The sequence below is a fragment of the Hippichthys cyanospilos genome, chromosome 14, assembly GCF_059441005.1.
Source record: "Hippichthys cyanospilos isolate Australia breed blue-spotted pipefish chromosome 14, RoL_Hcya_1.0, whole genome shotgun sequence".
In the NCBI taxonomy this organism is placed as follows: Eukaryota; Metazoa; Chordata; class Actinopteri; order Syngnathiformes; family Syngnathidae; genus Hippichthys; species Hippichthys cyanospilos.
Window position 1 is genome coordinate 6,352,181 of NC_142382.1, and position 21,965 is coordinate 6,374,145.

General features: G+C 41.1%; 1 protein-coding gene across 2 annotated transcripts in view; it reads right to left on the bottom strand.

The window, feature by feature from the left end:
* Positions 1 to 9,577, bottom strand: part of cdin1 (CDAN1 interacting nuclease 1) — a 93,280-nt gene extending 83,703 nt beyond the window's left edge. For both annotated transcript variants that reach the window (XM_088432354.1, XM_088432352.1), the window contains exons 1-2: positions 9,411 to 9,577; positions 3,813 to 4,143 (exon numbers count right to left, since the gene is read on the bottom strand). The gene's annotated coding sequence lies outside the window, so the exon portion shown is untranslated. The remainder of the gene's footprint in view (positions 1 to 3,812; positions 4,144 to 9,410) is intronic.
* Between the last annotated feature and the right edge of the window lie 12,388 nt (positions 9,578 to 21,965).

Consider the following 21,965-nt stretch of genomic DNA (forward strand, 5'->3'; position numbering starts at 1 on the left):
CTTTCCCACTCTTTGCCACGCTAGGTTAAGCACTAATCTAAAAGTGTAATTTATTTTTCATGCGTGCTCATTTGTGTTTTAATTTTCTCATTCCTGCACCGTTTAGTGCAACTCTCCATGGCCTTGAGCATCATGAAAGTGCAATTAACACACTTAACTAATTCATGAGGAACATTGTGGAACTAACGAAGGGCATCACTACTGTATAGACGCCGCTGTCATTGGCCAATATCGTTATTGTTGTGCTTATAATTACTAAAAAAGGTCTAGCTGTCTTGAACATACTTATTGGGTTACCGCGACAATAAGCAGCAACCCCAAGCAGTTGGGGGTATTAACTTCACTGGTTTAACCAGTTAACAAACAGATGAGCCTTTTTTTTTTTTTTACCCCACACAAAAGAAGGAATGCACCCATAAGCAATGATGCCTAAAGGAACACTTGTGTGGCTTACAAACAAAACACTCTTGGTATGTCATTTTTAACTGTGGAATCATGATCACATCTTTTGCAAAAGGCGCCCTAATTAAAGCGCTAAATCATCACAAGAGGCGCTTACACCTCAAAATGGATGCCTCTCATTTATTTATTTTGTATCCCAAGCACTTTATCTCGCACAATGCACAAACGTTGTTCTTTATGTTGCTAGCAGATGAGATTAAATGTACTCTTAGTGTGCATATAAAGCCCATAAGTGGGAGGGAGGGGTGTAAAAAGCGCAGGCCTGCACCCCCCCCTCTTTCCGTCAACCACAGTTTGTTTGTTGGCTGCTTTACATTACACGTGATTATGCAAATCCGGAGCTGTTCCTGTGCATTATGGGCCAAACGCATCATCAAGATCTTTTCTAAAGCAGTCAAGGAGCTATTTCGGCATTCTTTTATTATCCGCAACAAAGAAAGTCTTTTGTTCACGCTTTGCCGCACACACACTTATAAGAAAAGGAGGGAGAAAGACACACACTAACACCCACACCCACACACATACACACCTAGATGCAGAAGAACCGCTTCTGCCTTCCGCGACTTACTACTGGCCCCTAGTGGTGCAAGACTCCCCCGTTTCATTCCGAAAGCCTGCATTTCCTTCAACTTCACCTGACTCCTGCCTCATGCCCCCCGGCCCCCACTCATGCCCTCTCTCTGCCTTATCATGCTCAAACATTTAAAGGCTTGATTTGTTGTATTGTATGACAGAGGGCACCCATTATGCGTCCACACTGTGTCCACAGTGGCTTTTTGCCTCAATGGCGGCCTCAAATCGAGTCAACAAAAACAGGAACCCTGGTGTTTTGTGGCTATTGTGAACCAAAGGGCCTCGTGTCAATAAGGTATTGTTTGGCCAGAGCGCCGCACCGAAACCGCTGTGAGAACGCTATCGGGGCCTGTGGACACGGAGGGTGTGCATAATGGCTCTAAAATCTAAATATGATTGTTTGGACAAGTTCCGGCACAAGTGGGGAACGAGTCTCGATGGGAAACTTTGAAATACTCGCCGCAGTGCAGCCCTGCAAAACCTTTTCGTATGAGCATAATCTATTTTCCAAGTAACTTAAATAAAATATAAACTGTTAAATATATTAAGCTGAGGTTGTGTATTCATTCTGAAAGTTGTAGTGTATGAATACATTTTCGTATTTAGACTGTAAAAATCGTCTGTGTCAGTTGGCGCAAACAAATAGGCTGGGACTATATATATATATATATATATATATATATATATATATATATATATATATATATATATATATATATATATAGCTGCAAAGAAAGATTGTTTAAATAGGCAATGTGTTGATAAATCAGTTTTGTTTTTTTTGTTCCCTTTTTGTTTGCTGCAATTGTTGATCCAATACAACGATACTTTGCGTTCATTTTTTTTTTTTTACTTTCTTTTTTTCCTTCCAAAATGTAATGGTTTTCCCCCAGTCTGTTATAAGTAGCTAATAGTATGCATTTTTACAATCCCCGTCTTTTCCCCTGTTTCTTCCGGCTCACAGCTATCCCGAGCCCTAATTGGTGCGATAACCTGGAACGGTGCTAATAAACAGCAGGGTAAAAAGGGTCAGCTTCGAGTGGCAAGTGCACGGACACACACCGTCAAGTCACTCATGTCAAAGGAGCAATTAGACGGGTTATAGAGGATGGCATCTCGGTCTCGGTGCGGCCCGCCACCGCTGGGAAGGCTTCTGGAGCAAAGAAGGCCATCAGTCAAAGCCAAACCACATGCATTCATTAGTCTCTTCAGCTGGACATCAATTATTCATTTCAAAGGGTGGCCACTGGATTATTTTTGTCGCCATCAGGCTTGTTGTAGCAAATCTTTATCATTGCTCGGTTGATTAAGTATGCATTGTTGTCAAAGTGCTCAATCATACATTATTTGAATTTATCAATCATAAAGGCCCGTAATCTTTTGCTTTTGCTTACTCTACCATTAGTGTTTAAGCCAAAGCTTAAGTTACTGTTCTTGACTTTTTATCGCCTCTGCCAAATACTTGTCTTGACTTGAAGGTTTACCCTGTCTTTATCTTACTTTTTCCTTGGTCTGAATTCCTTAAAGTCTGAGTTCTGGCCTACCTTATTCTCATGATTCACTTTTAGTTCCACATCATTTTGGTCTTAGCTCTTTCCCAACTCATCATAGCCTTGATCTATGTGTACATCTCCTTCATGCCTTAGTCTTGACTTAGTCTAAACGCCTTCAAGTCTTAACTGGAAGGCTCAACTTGCCTTTGTCTTGTCGTGGCTTTGTCTTGCCTCTCTAAAGTAGGCCTATAGGTCATGACCTCCCATGATTTTACTCTTTACTTAGTTGGTCTTAACTCCTCAATCTTGAGTTTGACTCAACACCTCCCAATCATAGTAATGATGTGAAGGTTTAATCTGCCTTTGTCTGGGCTTTGATTTTGTGTCAACTTAAATTTTTAATCGTCACTTGGTCCCACAGTTCTTAGGTCTTGACATGGTCTCAACTCGTAAAAATCTTAGTGTTCACCAAGATGTAACCAGCCTTTGCTTTGTCTGACTTACTCTCAACTCCTGATAGTCTTGATCTTCACTTGGTCCCACATTACTTGACATGACATAGTCTCAACTCATCAAAACCTTGATCTTCGTCTTCACGTAGACTTAACCTGCCTTTTCTTATCTTTGACTCGATCTCAATTCAAAGTCTGGATCGTGACATGCCATGGTCTTATTCTTCACTTGAACCCTACATTTCTTCAGTCTTGAATCGGTTTCAATTCCTTAAAGTTTCGATCTCGATTTGGTCTCAGTTCTTGTCATCTTGAATGCAGCATCCGTCCACTCAAAATAACACAGTAACCATACAATCGCTTCAAACAGCCCTAGTACTAAAACAACACAAAGTGTTACATTTCCAACTGCTTTAACCTCACCATATGCGGGAAAAATTAATGGCACAAAAAATAAAGGGATGCGGGTGTGTTATGTTTGAATCATAATCAAGGTCTAAACATTGTGAGGAGGTGACGGAGCGCAGACCTTGGACTTCACCCTCGTTTTTGAGCCTTGGCAGGCATTCCGCCATGACGCAATGAAAGGCCTCTGAGAGGGCTTGAAGCCCAAGCGGTGTAAAGCTCTTTTCATAGCATAGCTTTGCTTGTGAAAACAATAACCATTTTGCATTTGTGGTTAAATTCACAGAGGCCGTAACCTTATTCCTGCAACCATCGGTGGATTGGCTACACCCCCCAACCCCGTTTCCTTTGGGTTTGTGCTGCACTTGCAGAGCGAGTCTCTCCGCAAGAATGTGTCTAATTTAGTGGCTAAGAGGCAGATTTATACCTGTGCTAGTTATGGAGAAGGTTGCTCCCCAGAGAGGCCCGATGACTGTTTACGGGCGGAGCCACGATGCCTTAGCAGATGATGAAGCACCTGCCAGCGCTCCCTCACGTCTGCGTCGTCCCGTTGTGTCTGCCCCGCTTGCCTCGTCTTCCCGCTTTTTCCTCGCAGCCCGTTCTCATGCCATCCTTTTGCGTCCGAGCCCTCCTTGGGATTGTGTTGCTAACAGCCATTTCCCACTTTTCTCCCAAGAGCGAATCCATTTACTGGCCGGCTCTGCCGCTGAGCTTTCATCTGTATCCTTCTGCCTCTTCTCTCCTCCATTCTGCTCCTCCTATACACACACACACACACACACCCGTCAGCCATCAGCGCACAGAACTGTGGTCAGGTTTTGTTTATGGCCGGGAAAGGCAATATCGAGATTGTTTCAGAGCGGTGTCATCACTCGAGATGTATCGCTGTCAAGAGTGTGTTTTATACGTCTGGGCCAGCGGCCGCAGCCATTTTGGGAAGCAGAAAATATCATATCGTATGACCTCCTCCGGAATAAAAGTAAACTATCAGCTGTAAATCCGATACACAACTACAGAGGGGTGCGTTAAAAAGGAAGGGAAATAAGTGGGCTCTATAAAGATCGCCAAAGAAATAAAGATCGCTTCTTCCTGCTGTGAACATATTGAAATTGTATTCTTGACAAATATAAAACACGGGATAGTCATAGTTTTTAATGGGTTTCTACTAACAGTATTTTTCTGCTCGACTGTGATAAAAACACTTATACGCACTTTATGTAATTTGCACTTCTTTAAACAGCACATTAGTGAGGAAAAAAAACTGCTCCTGTTGTTGATGCACTTAAATATTTCATTCTTTAAACGGCCCAAATCATTTTAAAATTTCCATTGAAAAAAATGCATATAAAAGATGACATCTTACCTTTGACCCAATTTACACTTTGGGCTGACTTCATTTATTTTTGCATCTTTATGCAGTTGCATGCAGCATAACAGCTTAGTGCAGCTTCACCATGTCTGTTTTGAAAGCTGGGCTCCACTAAATTGTCATGAGTTTATAGATGTTAAAGTTGGCATGAGCCAAACCATTCAGTAAATGTAATGTGGTGATTCAATCGCTTAGTGGATAACGTAAAAGCAACACAACTAGATAAAACTCTTTGAAACTGCTTTTGGCCTTTGACATATGTGTTTTACATGTCCTTAGTATCAAGATGTCACAAAAGGCTGGATAGGTCATATTTGATCACTATAATGTGGAACTATACCACGCCTGTAATTAAATGTCAGTTTATAAACTCACAAATGCTAATAACACCCAGACCCTTCCCTGGCTGAGCCCGGCGCTTGCAATAGCCCATCCATCAATGTCCCTAATGAGGCTCCGTATAGACAGGGGAGACTTTCTGGGCCGTCCACTCCACTTAGTTTTTCCACGCTCATCACAACAACAGCCTTAACACCTTGTAAGTAGCAAGTAGGTCTATTACGTAAGGGAAATGCAAAGTGTCCGTCGCAACACCGCGTACCTTGACCATAGTCATGAATTAAGCTTTTCTCTCTTTGCGCCAACGAACAAGAAGTGCATCATCATTTTCTATCTTCCATATATTCACATCACTGACATACTGTAGATGCAAGATGGGTGAGCGCTACCGCTCACTCTTCAACCATCGTTTACCATCGGGTGTGCGCGAGGGACATGAGGCCTCTCGTTCAAGGATGCAATTAAGGGGATCGAACTGCGCCCCGGTGGCCGGTTGACAGCCCACTTTACATCCTGTCCCACAGCGACCTTGTCACAGGGGCAAGAGTGGGCTTTTTAGAACAAAGAGGGCAAATGGTTGCATCAACGCAGACTTTGGCCTCAGGGAGTTTTTTTTTTTTTTTTAAATGTGTATGCAAATATCCCAATATTTTCAGGTGTACTGACCTTTGAGTGCTCGCCAATATTTTATCGTCAAGCTTTTAGACTTTATTTAAATCAAGTTTAATAGTTAACAAATTCATATGTAATTGACACTCATTAAAGGGACAGTGTGTAAGATTCATACCAGTTTTCACTACGGACAGCAGGAGGTAGCGTTGTCCGTAGCTATAACAAACATGGCCGCTACTTTGTAGGTACTTTGTAGTTGTCTTCCAGCCTAAAACAATTCTATATGTGATGTGTATTCACAAAATCAGGCTTTTATCTTTGAAATTACTATGTTCTAATTCTATTTTGAATTCTTTTTAAAACGATATGTAATACATGGAGGTAGCTCAAAAATTGACATCAGTTACATCAGTTACCTCCATTTCAATGTTGTAGTTGGAAAAAAAAAACACATTTAAAGTTTTGGCACATTCATTTTGACATTATGCATTGTATACTAATCCCCTGTTTTTATAAAGTTTGATTCCGTTTTGAATCTTTTGGCGGCTACAGATAATGGATGGATGTTTAATTTTGAATGTACTTAAATTAACTGAGGTTGAATGTAAAGCCAAGCTTATTTTCAGCTCTATACTATGAGAGGTTTTGTTCAAAATCGTACTGATTTCAAATGTTTTGCACATTTTCCGACACTCTCCTTCACTAATGCTCTGGGTCAAAGCAAAAATGTCTGGATCCAAAATGTTTCTTGAGGTCGTGGATGTGGCTGAAACCGAAAGTTAAATCAATACGTGTTCTTTTCAACTCCGTACCGGTCGCACTTCTCATAACCGCTTTTCCTTCAACCCTTCACTTTGCCGTTTGCCACACTTTAAAGATTTATAACTATGTGGTCTAGATATCAGGCCCAAACTTCGTCTCGATATATCAATACATGACAAGAGGAAGTGACGTTTGACAACTTGCAACCCGCTGCTGCGACCACATCCAAGCTCTGATGTAGGAGGAGGAAAATGGTCGCCTCACTCATGTCAACTTATCATGTTTGAAACCTAGACAGTTGTTGTCGTTGGTGCAGGCCCATAATTTGATGCCATTAAAAATGTCTAGGGGGAAAGTTGAGGGGGAGGCGTGTTTCTAAAGTGAAACAGTTGCCGGATATCTCCGTGTCTGAAACTTTTTGGCATCTCTTGAAAGCATAAAGACTAGTTGGCGCTCTGAAGTAATGATCGTAAAGTCAATCACGATCGCTCGAATTACCCGACTGTCAGTTCATCCCCTCTCAGCCGACGTCGACGCGAGATGCGCGCGGGGGCGTTGAAGGCCCCCGCATACGTATGTGTTTGCACATGTGTTCATGTGACGTGTGGACACGAACGTGCACAGGACAGAAACGGCGGAGGAAGGGTCCGATTCGTTTTTTTTTAACCGTTCATAAATCAAAACTGTTGACATGTTGTCTTAAGGAAATGGGCGGCCCCAAAAAACAAGAAAATGATCTTTAATTGTTAAATTTTTAAAACCCCGAGCGGTAAAATGATAACGCCCCTTTGGTCCGAGAAACTCTCACGCTGTGAATGGCTGCCCGTTGCAAAAATGTTGCCGGGAATTACTGTCAGTTGTTCTGATTTGTATGCGTGACGGGCCTTTTCATGTCAAAAGAATACTAGACCCCACAAGCTCTTTACATTACGGGCAAACATTTGCAATTATGATGAATTCCGCCCGCTTATCTCAAAAGGAACAGGTTCTTACTGATGGACAAGTCGACGTTTTAATGAAATAAACGGCTCTGAGCTGATGAAATAAAGATTGCTCCACCTCAGGGCGCTCTCAAATTAAATTATCAAGATGACTATGTCCATGGTGGCCTCATTAACTCGGGTACGGGAACAGCAAGAGCTCCGCGCTTGGACTCTGTTTGAATTTCCAAAAGTGTTCACTGGCAACTCGTAGGTCAGATATCATCAGTTACGGGACACTGATTAACACTAGAAAACGTTGAAATGGTAATCATATATTTACAATCAAATGGTCAATCTTGCACAGCCGTTTCAGAAACATTTCATCATTATCGTATATTGCGGACTATAAGGTGCCGTCTCAATGAACGGGGCATTACAGTGAAAAACGTTTTACCAACATTCGTTCTGAGCTAGCTCCATCTATTATAGTATATCCGCTTAAAGGGAATTAAGTGTAGAATCCGAATATTGTATCTCAATGTCTCGGTTTTCTTTTTTGGAGACATGAGCATGATTTGGTGGAAACGCATTACTTATAGATAGACCAGAAAGCCAAAGAAAAATCAAAACACACTCGTGCGCTTAATGCAACGCGGCAACCTTTGAGCCAATGAACTTTGGAGACTCCTCTTTACTGTATATTGTTGCTTGGCGTTCCTCCTCCTGTCCCGGATCTACGCTTTTTCCCGTGATAGTGAACGTCCAACTGGATCCTTTTGACTCCACAGGGACAACTAATGTTAAAAGCATGTGTTGTCCCTGGAGTACTCGTGAGTGGACACCGACGCAGATAAACACGCAGCACGACGGCACGTCAGAAGTCGCTCCCCGTTAAAACAATGTTGGTGCTGGCGCGAGGGAGGGGGCGGCGGCGGCCTGCGACTGGCAATGGGAAACACCTGTGTTGGGGTGAACGTCAGGGCAGTGGGTTGGAGGGCAGCGTTTTACCACTGTTTTAAAAAGGAAGCCGAAGCAAAGGGAGGGTCAAAATTTACAGTGCTCTACAAAGGCTCACATCCTCCTTTTGCTGTTGAGAAAGTGCAGTCTTTGGGAATTAGCTTTTCTAATGTCCTGTTAGCAGCCACTTTAAATGGTGTGCCTACTATATACGCTGTCAGATCAAAATGTTCAAGCCTTGCCAAAAAACACATCAACAAAAATGATGATGACCAACAAAAGATATTTTTAATTAAAAAAAAGTAGTTTATGGTATTGTACTGTATAGTAACATCCAATAATAACGTCATTGAAGCTAGTGTCATTAGCCTCTCTACAATATTTTGCATTGCGTGTTAGCGTCATTCTCGCTGAATGTTTTTAAACACGCAAAAGTGTACATATTTGATACTATAATAATACTATAATACTATAATTTATACTTGTGATTGTACTCATTTAATTACTAGCTCACAAAAAAAAAATCAGGCCCAATAATCAGTAATAAGTTTTTTAAATACATTTTATCCTTGTAAGTGCTACATTTTGTCATTCATTTCACTCTATGTTTTCCATCTACATAACCAAACGCATAAAGAAATAAATAATAACAATATGGCTATTGAGGAGAATCTCAAATTCCGTTCACCACTGGCTTTCTTCACCTCCTGCATTTGAAATCGTCTCTCTGAGCTAACATCGCCTTCAGTCAGAAATGTAATTATGACTGTAATCAAATTTTATTTTATTTTGATTCCAGCTTTATTACTTCAAGGTAATATGACTGGTAACATCTCAACCCCTTGAGCACTCACAATAGCTGTTGTTTTATAGTACATTAAAAAGGCACATTAGAAAGATAAGCATCGAGGATTCAATCGCGTGTTCCGTAACATCCATCTCCGAGAAAGTGTGCATACGGTAAAAATAAAACATGTAAATCCCCAATGCCATAAAGAACGCGCAATAGAGCGATTCCCTTTTCCACAGCCGTGAGCTTCCTCTCTGCCGCCCGGCGCCTCACCTCGCAGTCAGGTTGATCATCCCATCCTCTGCATCGTCTGCATCCCTGTCCTGAGGCCCCGGCTGTCAATTTATCAGCCCCTGCCTTTTAATTCCACGCTTTCCGCGGCGTGAGCATCCGTCTCCGCTGTCTGCCTGCGCCGTTAGAGCATCCAGAGCGTGGCGGCGTACGGCTGACTGATGTGGAGCCCGCGACTGACAGGTGGAGGAAGGTTTGCAATGGAGTAATGATCCCTTTTGCACTAGAAAAAGCTGCAGGATAGTGAAGCTTTCACTCTGCGTCTTCTGTTGTGTGCCCAAATCAGTGATACGCAAGTTTGTGTATGTTTGTGTTGCGGCATCGTTTGCTTAGTATGAAGCTGTCCCGTGTAGACCGAACTTCCATACCAAAAACTCATCGCATTTGATATTTTTCGGTTATTTGTTGTTTCTGGGATTTGTAAATACCATATGACTGCATATGATAGCATGTCATATAGTTCCATATGCCGGGTCATATCATGCCATGTTGTATACCATGTCATAATGTGATATGCCATCTCATTGTGTACCATCCCATATCATATATCACATGTTTCATAGCGAAATTCCACGCTATACCATAAAATCCCAAACTATGCCTTACCATAGCAAATAATATGTCATATTCTGTCATCCAATAACATACCTTGCATGTTAAAATATATGGCATTACTGCATATGAATGCTAAGTAATGTATTGCGTCATATCATATATATCGCATCATATAGAATATAGTATCAAATATCATATAATGATGTAAAATATCATATATCATGTAACATATTTGTCATATATATCTTATATCATGTCATATATCATGTATCATATATAATTACGTAAAATATATCATGTAACATATCATTTGTCATATCTCATATATCATGTCATATATCATGTATCATATATATCGCATATCCTATCATATAACATATATATATACCATATATCATATCAAACAATACTATTCCATAAGCCATGACATATATTGCCATGTTGTATCATACCATAATATGCCGTCCCACAGTATGACATACCGTATCGTGTCGTATCATATTGTATCAAATATCGTGTAGAATATATATCACACCATATCTCATATCAAATAGTATCTCATACAACCTATTTTTATCTATTATTTCATACTGTTTCATACATCATATATAAGATATCTACTGTATCAGGTCATATCTGTTATCTCATATTCTGTCATGAAATATGATACAGTATATATAATATATATATATATATATATATATATATATATATCTAATATATATTAAGTCATATAATATAAAATGTATAAGGGAGTAGCAAAAAATTCCATATCATAGTATGCCTTGCCATTTCACCTCATAAATCATGTTTCATGATACCACATCATAGTACAGAATCCGTCAAAGTTTGCAAACACCATCAAATTCAGATGGTCTCAAAGACATTCAGTGGTCAAGAAATTAAAGCTATTAACTCTTGAAAACAGAGCTGTGAAGTGAAAGTCAAGGTCGTTAAGCATTAACCACTTTATAAAGCGGACTGCGAAAATACAAAAAAGTGCAAGCTTAAGTTTTGAACTATGATTTTGGACATAGGAGGTGTCTGCCCAGTAGCTAGTTGTCACTGAGAACGGGTAAAGACCCTAAGACAAATTCACCTCTCAAAATTTGTCACAATTTGTTTCTGTCAGCACAGCGTTTGCTTCGGGCAAAACTATTTTAATCTGCAGCCTCCGTGTTGATAAATGAGAAATCAAATATATTCCAGAGCTCATAAGTATGCAATTACTGTATTATATTAATGCTAAAGTTTCTCGCGCACCGTCTGAAAGCAGGGAGAGACAAATCTTACAGATGACACGCAAAATATCATAAATTCTCTCTTAATTTTCGGTGCGTCGTCGCCTTCCTCGTCGTAATCCCCTCTCCGCCTCTTCATCACTCTCTCCTCCATCACACTCCAGCTCGCCGCGTCTAACCAAATTAATTACTGTGTGTTTTATTTCATGCAGGTGTCAGGATGGAATGATGAATGACTTGTAATATCAACACAATGCAATGAAGGCGATGCGCCTGCTTATGTCGCTGTAGCGCTTACATGCAGACAACGCACACACACGGTGTGCACAAAGTCTCCAGGGCTGCCCATATCCACTTTCATATATGATATTAACTTACAGAGGGAGCCATTACGGCCGCAATGTCATTACCAGTGGTAGCAGCAGGGGATGATAATAGAAGTGAACTTTTCAAAAAAGAAAAAAAAAGTCCTCATAATTGCAGGCTGGACCCTTCTTGGTAACATTTCATATTGCTACGTACTGTACACCGGTCCCCTCATTACGGCCACAGAGCATTTGCGATGTTGTGTAACGAGCGTCGTTCCACTGAAGGTCATCTTAATGGGCTTCGACTTGTAGTCGGGGGGCCAGAGGTAATATTCTAATGAGAAAAAGCCGCTGTGCCAATTTAGCAAATCTGCACGGATGCTGTTTTATTGTAGCTTTTCTACCCAAAGCCTTTTGTCGTCATTGGCAACGGCACTCGTCCTTTCCGGTCCGCTTTGCCGCTCAGTAGATTTAACACAAGCATACACACGCACTTATTTATTCCGCATTTCAAATCTACTTCACACACCGCTCGGCGTTTATGGGAAGCTACAGTTAATTCATTGTTTACTCACAGCTGGGCGAGCATCGGAACCAGCCGGCAAAAAGAATGAACATTAACCCCGCCAATGCTTGTGTGCATTTGTGGGCTGTCCATGCATGTAGTTTATTGTGAGTTTGCCGGAGCTCGCGTCAGCTTCCGCACAAGGACAAGAAACGGGATTTGTTTTCATTAAAATATCTTGACTTTGGTCTACTGATGATTTGGACGCATTTTTCAGAGATTGTAGGAATTGGTAGCAGGCTCAGTATGTCGCCGTAACATACGATGCAGTGGCATCATTTCAAGCAAGTAGTAACCTACAGTACCATACAATAAGGAATACTCAATGATCTCAAATCAACAGATACATTGAAATCAATTAATTGCAGTCCGGGTGGCACGTCCGCTTCCCAGAGTCTCTGTGGTCCCTGCTATTGGTTAATCGTATCGCCCAAATAAATCTTCACACTTTCATACAACATCATTTCTTATCACGCTATTTCATTTGTAAAACCCAACCAGAGCCTCGCTTTTATTATCTGTACACGTCTTTTAATTTACCTGGTAAGGTTCGTTCAACAGAAAGAAGTCAAACTGATTGTATTCCACAGCTTCAACATTGACAACGAAAAAAAAATGTTCGCATTTTTTTGAAAACCATAGATCCAGGAACCTCCATTTTGAGAGAAACGCAAAACAAACTCACAGCGTAATATCGTAATGAACCGACACCACTTGACTATCTTCGACATTGTTTTTTTTTTTTTTTTTTCTCCATTTCTCACTCTGTGAAATTTGCATTTTCAGCAAGCGGTCCCTTCCTGTTGGTTGGCCCGTAGCCATTTTAAGGTTTTTGCAGATGCCCATCCTCAAAGTTTGATTTTCAAATTAAAACTACTAGTTCTGTTTGAGAACACGGTGAACAAAACGTAACTTCAACTCTACTAAGCAACTCTAAATGCCTGCAGGCATGTACACTTTGGGGATTTAAAAAAAAAAAAAGATGTCGTTTGTCAAATTCCAATCAAAGCACAAAGGTGCGTAAAGCACTTTTCAATCAGCGTGCGCCAAAAACGGCCGGGCGCGGAAGAATAAGCCCGCTCGGCACGCGGCTGTGTAAAAGTGTGCGCAAGCTTTAGAGGTGATAAAAACGGCAAGGCAGCAAATATCATCTTGAAGATAAGACGCCATCCTGCTTTCCACGGGCCACATCCGTTTTTATTGCATCTGGCAGCGAATTAAGGCCCGTGTGGAATATAAAGGACTATTGAAAATGAAACCCCGGGCAAAGACCGCATTCAGCCTGAATGCTTTCTTCCCTCAGCGCCGTCGTTCAACTTTGATTCTCACACGGGGTCCTCTGATGACGATGATGAACCATAAAAAATGATATAGCTCAATAAAAGTACAAAAAGGCCCGAGTTCGTAAAGAGGACCTGAGGGCCATGTTAGGTTCGATGCATTTCTCCTCCCTCTGCTGGCTTTTAGAGATGATTACCTCGGATATTTATGGACGAAACACTTTTTGATTACGGCGACTTAAGCGTGCCGTCTTTGTGTCCGTTTCGTCTTACATGTGCAGATCCTACAATAAACACCTAAAATGGTGATGGTAATCCATATGAAGATTTACGCAAAGTAAGGCCAGTGACGGCGTTTTCGTAATTGTATAACCAGCAACGCTGATCATGTAATTAGATGCCACCCCAAGTGGACAAAAATAATACTCGCACCTTTGCCAAAATAGTGAGGAGGCATATTGCAATTCCAGGTTTTGTTTTGTTTTTTTGCTGTACCATAATGAAGTGTAATTACATATCCACCCCGGTAGGTGGCAGTGTAGTAGCACTTATGTAATGGTCTTACTAATTTTCGGGAGAATTGTCCATTTTGGGATTTTTACAAAAACAATGTCCTTGAGGTCTAGACTTTCATTTCCCAGCAGCCAATACAGTAGGTTCAAATTGTAAATGAAATGTACGGAAAAAGGGGGATTAGTAGATGACATGCACCATTAAAAGATGAACGTGCCAAAACTGTTTTGGTTTTTTTCTTTAAATTAAAACCAAAAGGTTTTGTTTGTTTGTTTTTTTTTTTGCGACACAATAATGAAGTGTAATTACATATCCACTCCAGTAGGTGGCTGTGTAGTAGCAATTATGTGATGCATTTTCATAAAACTAGTCTTACAAATTTTCGAGAGAATTGTCCATTTTGAGATTTCTACAAAAACAGCGTCCTTGAGGTCTAGATTTTTTATTTCCCAGCAGCCAATACAGTACATTCAAATTGTAAGCAAAATGTACGAAAAATGGGGAATTAGTTGATGATATGCACCATTAAAAGATGAACGTGCCAAAACGTAACTGTTGTTTTTTCTTTAAATTAAAACCAAAAGTCTCAAAAACTCTGACCAAAGTGGAGATTTGCCAAATTCTCTGGCTCCGCGTTTGCGTGTAGCAATCATAAACGGATTTACGCCATCATATTCCCCACCAAAGACGTCTATGAGGTTTAGAGACGAAAGTTCTTTCTGATTGGACGGAATCTGTTAAAGCTAATCTTACCTAGCGGCTTAGAATTTTATAAATGAATAAAACCATACTATGTGTGTGCAGTGTTTTTTTTTAATTCATACATTTATATTTTCCATATTTGTATATTTTTTATGCCTGTTATGCCCTTGCTTCTGTATGTGCCAAAACGAGCATCGCAACAGCAAAACTCCCATTGCTTTACATCTATCAACATTATTAATATACATATATAACTTTATAGCAGAATTGTAAAACTGCCAACATTCGAAAGGCCAAATGGACTCGTTGTGGTCACCTCGGAACTCCGATTCAAACCTACTTAGAGATGCTTCACCTGCTTCCATATGTCATAACACCATTGGCTTTTATGTCAATATGCCACACCAAAGGAGCCAACCGCGAGTATTATTGGATGTGCTGGTGACGCTTTTATCCTCTCGTGTGATGTGACTGCAACACCCCGATGCATGCGGGAAATAATCAGGGCCGCGCAGGCCGGGGTTCAGACATATGCAAATATGTCATAAAAACAATACCGCACATGTTGAAAAAACACACACAATGCATCCCTGCGCAGGCATCACACAACAGAGGTACTCAATAGGGGATACAATAACAAAAACAAAACAAAAAACAAGAAGCGCCAAACGTAACCCCTTGACAAAACTCTCCCCAAGTGCATTTGCATAAAACATTAAGCTTAACAAAATGATTACACCTGACAAGTTGAGTCGGAGGAAGAACATCGCCGGTGGCAGGCGCTTTACTCGCACATCCCCGCCATCATTCTCTCATCAAGCGAGGCTTTCACCGCCGCCTTTTGTAGGCGCTGTCACGCCGCCGCCTCGTGATTAATCCTTCGCCTTTTGTTTTTACCCCCCTTTCTCTCCTTACGCCCCCCCCCCCCCCCCCCCCCCCCCCCGCAAAATCCAATAAGTTGCCCTTAAATCAGGTTACCCTGCACCTTGCAGATAGGAGCATTGTGACGGATATGCCAGGGAAAAAAAAAAAAAAGCATGCCAGGCTCTCGCGCGCCGGAAGAACTGTGAAATCGTACTGCTGTGATTGCGCGTTTTGGCGCTAAGTGTTTGTCTTGTAATGCAATTAAAAGCGCGTGTAAGCCGCCTCCGCACACCTACCGACTATTGTGCGGCATATTTAATAATTTTATACGCGCTCTTTTGTGACATTGCCCCTGAGGAGGAACTGAATAATTTGGGGTAGCGTCGTGAAAGAATAACTTTTTTTTTTTTTTAGAGAGCAGATGACAATCAAAACGTTAATATCCTTCTCGGTCGTATTACTTGAGAAAAAAAAAAGTTGAACGTTGAATACTTTGCTGAAGGATAGCTCGCAGATAAAGACGGGCAGATTATTGCCTCCTTTCATATCTGCCCCCCCGGCGGCACCGGGTTATGGTAATATAGTTTTTGAATATGTGCGAGCGCAAAACTTAAGAAATGAGTGCTGATAAGGAGTGACAGCGTGACAGAGGCGGCCCAGATCTGCCGGCGTGACAGGTGATGTCAAGAAGCTGCGGCGACGCTGTCACCGTGACAAACTTTTCAAAAGAACAACACGGCATTATTGAAGCGAGCTGCTGCCAGCCTGCGCTGACAGCGTCGTCCCAACCGGAAAAAATGGAAACGTCGCCTAATTATGCATGCCTTTTTCTTTTCACCCAAAGCTTAAACTTTTAACGTATGTCAACATGCTTGCGGAGGAACACTTGCTAATACCAACACGGAAAAATAAAGTTAGGGTTCTTTTGGAAGCAGAATGAGATCGTGACCTCCGCTAAGGAGGTTAGCGTATCGCCGGCTTTGTTGGGTTGTCTGCAACTTCCGATCTGCTGTCTCTGAAGAGAATTCCTGGAAACTCCCAGTGCCGATGTCAATCAACATTTTTGACTCGCAGACTCGTTCAAGCATGTTTACCTTTGTTTTGCAACCAGCATTACATAAGTGCCATCCGTCCGTTATCTTACGCTTTTTCCTAGATCGCTTCTAGGCGAAATGCTAAAACCAACTGACTTGGTTGGCATGACTTTATGGGAAAAATTCTGAACAGACATAATGAAACTATAAATGTTTAGGTATAATGTATGCTAAGAAATAATAATATGAATGAACACACGCGTATCCTAGTGGCCTATGAAAATTTGGGAAATAATGCTCCACATTACCGTATTTTCTGCACTATAAGGCGCACCGGATTATAAGACGCACCCTCAATTTATGACATATTTTAAAACCTTTTCCACATATAAGGTACACCGGATTATAAGGCGCACCCTCAATTCATGACATATTTTAAAACTTTTTTCAATCACAATATAGTAATACTCAATGTAATAACAATAATAACTCAAATAATAACTCTAAACTCTCAATAGCATTATAACTAACTCAATGTCAATATGAGCAACCTTGTTCAACTGTAAACACACAAAAGAAACAGGTAAAGCTTACTTTATCACTTCATTCCCCATCTATGAATACCAATCTCAATATTGATCCATATATAAGGTGCACCTGATTATAAGGCACACCATCAAATTAAAAAAAAATAAAAAATAGGCTTTTGGTTGCGCCTTATAGTGCAGGAAATACAGTATATTGTAGGCTAAATCCTAAAAACAGCATCTTTTTTTTAAATTTATTTTTACCCTTATGTCACGAACAATTGACTTGCGCATGCACATACAACATGACATTATGGGAAAAAGTTCCGGACTAATTAATAATACTATAAGTATTTTTACTTACTAAAGTTAATTTTTAAAGTATTGTTAAAATGTAAGCAATTTTTTTTCCTCATGCGAATGACAGTACCCCATAATGGTATGGGAAATCATGCTCTATTTTTTAGCATTTAGCTTTAAACAAGTTTTCAACTATGTTTGAATGTATTTGCAGGTATACATTCAAGTCTGTGTGCAAATATGTTTGAACATACAGTACTTGCTAATGTGTTTGTGTGTACATTTCAATGGGGTTTGCCAATCAAAAATGTTTAATCCACATTGGCAACTCCACACTGTTACACTGACGTACTATACTATTTTTATAGCCTAAAAACAGCCACTAAAATACAAAATTACTGCACCATACTTTTTTGTAGACTAAAATGTTTGGTACGGTTCAAAGTGACGATATATGAGTGTTAAAAAAAAAGAGCGGGCATACATTTGGTGATATGTTGGCACTTTTCATTCATACCGTTGTTACCATTCGATGACGTTAACAGAAGCACTTAAAAAAAAAACACGAATAGCACATTTAAGATGCTACACACCCAAAAAAAAATGAACAGGCATAGATGTAATTGGATGATTCAACAGGCTCCTTTTAAACTACATGGTAACATGGCCGTCACGGGTTTGACTACGCTGACGTTTAAGTCCACTCTCGTCTACCGTAAATCATAGATTTGCAAAATCATGATGGTCTGGTGGGTAGCAAATCTGCCTCAGTGCTCAGAGTCTCTGGGTTTGGGTCTTGCCTCAGCCGTCCTGCGTGAAGTTGACTTCTTCATGGTAATTTAGCTATAGTATATGTACAATGTGATTGGATGCTTTTCAAAGTCAGCTGATTTAGGGCATCTTGCGCAACAATCATTCATTCGAGAAAAGGGGCTATGGAAAATGGATGAGTGGCTTTTTGTTTTAAAATATCTATTGAATGCGTGGGACCTGCAGTCGCCGTCTTCGGACATTCAAATAACAGGAGCCTTCCCTCCAGACAACCTTAAATCTGATTCTAGTCTGCTCCAATAAAGTTGAAGAATCAATGGTAATTTTGCTCAAGCCCTAAACGAGCAACTTTGTTGTACATTAGTCTTGAGTTGATAGCAGCCATCTTTAAAAAAATGACTTTTTTGCTAGCAAACTTGCTGACTGAGAAGACGCACGCTGTCTCCAAACAAAGCAGCTGGACCATTGTTTAGTCCTTACCAGCTGTGTCTGTTTTCATAACCCAATTTCCTTTAGGTCTATGACACCTCCCCATTAAATCTGCGGCACAGGGAGACATACCATGTTGCGTTTTACGATTTTTTTGAACTTTTGTCCTCATGACAGGGCTTGTCCGGAGTCCTAGCGTGTGTCTGTGTGGAGCACGGGTATGTGTGTCAGTATGCATGTGCGAGTGACGTTGAAGAGGAAGGCAAGGTCTGTAATCACCTAATCCAAACATACACTCGGGGAATCTCATTACTGAACCTAACGGTTCCATTTGAACCTTATCTGGTTTCAATCAGCCGCCTCTCATTTGGAGCGAGGCGCAGAAACTCGATGCCTTTTGTCTACAGCCAAGGGGGTCCCCCGTTGTTGTGTGTCCTGTCTGTCACCATCTTCTGCAAGCCCCAAAGTGTTTTTAGATGCGCCGCCGCGACTTCGGCGACCGTCAAACGGGCTACTTCTCGTCAACCGAGCTCGGAGGAGGTAAAGAGTGACATCAGCACAACCACTGGGAACTCAGGCTAACCCCACACCCCTCCACACTAACCCAGCTTTGCCCCCCCCAGCCCCTCATCCGCATGCAAACGGACATTAAAACGAAACCTGACCCTAGCCCTGGAATCCGTTTTTTTTTTTTCCTCTCTCTTGCCAAACACGGAATCCTGAAGCCTGTGTGCATGTGGTCCGCTTGGGGGAAGGTCAGTCAGAGGTGAGTTGGATGCGACGTCAGCCCCTGAACTGCATCTCAGGAATCCCCCGGATTAAAGAACTCTACAAGTCGAGAGATAATCACAGGATCTGGAATTCACAATAACAAACTGGTCATATATCTACCTGTCTCCGGTCTTCCTCCCTCACACGGCCACAGGGTCAGCCGAATGACTGCATTCCATCAAGTGTGTTTTTTATTTATTTATTTATTTATTTTTATCCCTCTGAGCCTCTAATGATTTGCCTCCAAGGATCAAATATGGGTTCAAAAAGAGAGAACTATCAATTGTCGTCATACTTGAGCATCCTTTGGAAGACTTACTGTGTGTTTGGGGTTCAATCCAGCTCATGAGTCAAAAAACAAACAAAAGAAAAGCAAAAAAAACTTCAAACTTCAACTTCCAATCCACAAAACAACCATATTTTAGGTAGTCTTATGAGTTATTTATTTTGATCTTTTTTTCACTGCTACCCTCGCTAACACTCGCCAATATTCGTCACCTAAAATGAACTGGCTATTTTGGAATTTCTCAACTACCATGTTGTCATAGATCTTAAAATATTCACATTTTTGACAAGGTGTCCTTTATAAAAACATCCATTCACTCAATCTTAAATCGCGCCTTCATGCTCTCTGCAGTGTCGTTCGCTGGCTTAACAGTCAAATCACTAGACAAGCGACATACAGTACAATACATCTTCATTTATACAGCGTTTTCCCAACAGCTGCAGCAACACAGAAAACAATTTACCGAACATATCAGATAAAAACATTAGCAATAAGAGAAAGACCATTTAACCGTGTAGAGTGCTTATCGTACTCTAGCTCTGTGATTGCTACTGAACAGAACATTGCGAAAAATTAATAGTTTCACATCTAAGATCTTTGTCAGTGGATATGAGACGAGGAGTTCGACTGTCCATTCATTAGCAGGTTTCGAGCTGCTGCTGTGTAGGATCTCAGGTTAGAGGTCTGGCGCTTGGGAACGCTTCCTCTGAGATTTCCCTCAGTGCCACAGCATGCCGTGGCGCTTTAGCCATTTCTGGCTTGAATTAAAAGTCCAGCAGGAAAGCTGTGACTTTGTGTCTGCAACGGGGTCAGCAGGGTCCGCTGTAGAGGGCTCCTAGGGCAGGTATGATTTACATAGCGGTGTGAGAGAATCCAGGATCTAAGTCTCTTCGTTCCCAAAGGAGAGGTGCCACATTGTGATACGCATCTGATTTATGTACCCTGCGTTTTCTCCTACATCGGCTGACAGTGTCATTATTTATGTTGTGTTTGTTGTGATTATTGCGGTTTTAGCTTGGCCATGTTTGTTTAAACCAGTAGAGAGATTCAACTGTCTTGTCATCAGATCTTTGCTTTGTTGATGTTGTTGTCCGCATATGCTCAGTCGAGACACTTGGGATAATATATCCCTTTGCTTTCTGGTCGTAAGAGAAGGTAAGGTAGGGGAAATTACCTTACAACGAGGGCAAGGGGTTGCCGTAGGACAGTAAGCTATTTCGTCAGCGCAAACTATAGTAAATAGCCCGAGGTTATAGGAGGAACTAATGTCTTGTCCAGAAGAAGCATGAGACACAATAAGAGCTTGTGGAAAAACTTTTGAAAATGCTCACAAAAATGATACATTTCGTTATACTTCTGCAGTGGCGCTGTAGATAGCATTTCTCAGTCTGTCACGCAATCAGTCTGGATACTGATATTTCTTGGGAATTCGGGATTAGGGCTGCATGATCAATTCAAATATTGATTCCATACTACAAAAAAAAAAAACAGAACAAAAGAAAAGCACATCCATAGCAGACTGTTTAATTCCTCCCTCACTGCCGCATTCAAATTATTTGCTTTGGCGGTTGAAAATCGAAGGGCCGTAAACATTGACTTCCTGCACAAGCGGAGATAAATAAATTTCGGTCGTATTGACAGCAGCCAAACAGAAAAGCTATTGCTCGGCTTTTAATTATTGAAGACATTGATCAGCAAAGTGATTCATTTGCCACGGTTCGGTTAAAAAGCCTAATTGAGTCACAGCGTGCTGGTCTAAAAAGGCTTTTATTTGTTCTTTTGCTTTGGATCATAGAAAATTGTGATGAGACACGCAGACTTTGGAAAGTCAAAGGTTGGGGATGATAATCACCAATTTGGCAATGTTTTGCCTTCATGGTGTGTGGCTTCTTGTTCTGTTTACTATGTTACCAATCTCTTCAGATGAATCATTAGGGAAAGAGTACTTCAGATAAGTGATAGTGCTACTAGTTGTTCATCAAGTAAAATTAATGCCATGCTAGCGTTAAGTATAGTACTAATCGGAAGCAGTTTGAAACTTTGGTTTTCTCTGCTCTCAATATCAGGACCATTTTTTCTAAGTCTCCGATTGGGTGTTGGGAATGGGGGTGGGGATCATACCTCACCATCTCAAAGAAGAGAGAGATGGGAATGTGGAGATTAATGGCATTCCAAAGAGAAGACGGGGCCTCCAGGTTGTGTCCCCGGCGCAGTTTGAGTTTGCAGGGAAGAGTCAGACATTAGGACTGGAAGAAATTATGAGATAAAGAGTGAGGGTAATGGAAAAAAAATTGAAAGAGAAAGGAGGTAGGGGTTGGGGGGGGGCACCACAGGAAGAAAAAGTGGGTTGTTCATTATCTAGATAGATAGATCAGATGGAATGGAAGCTTG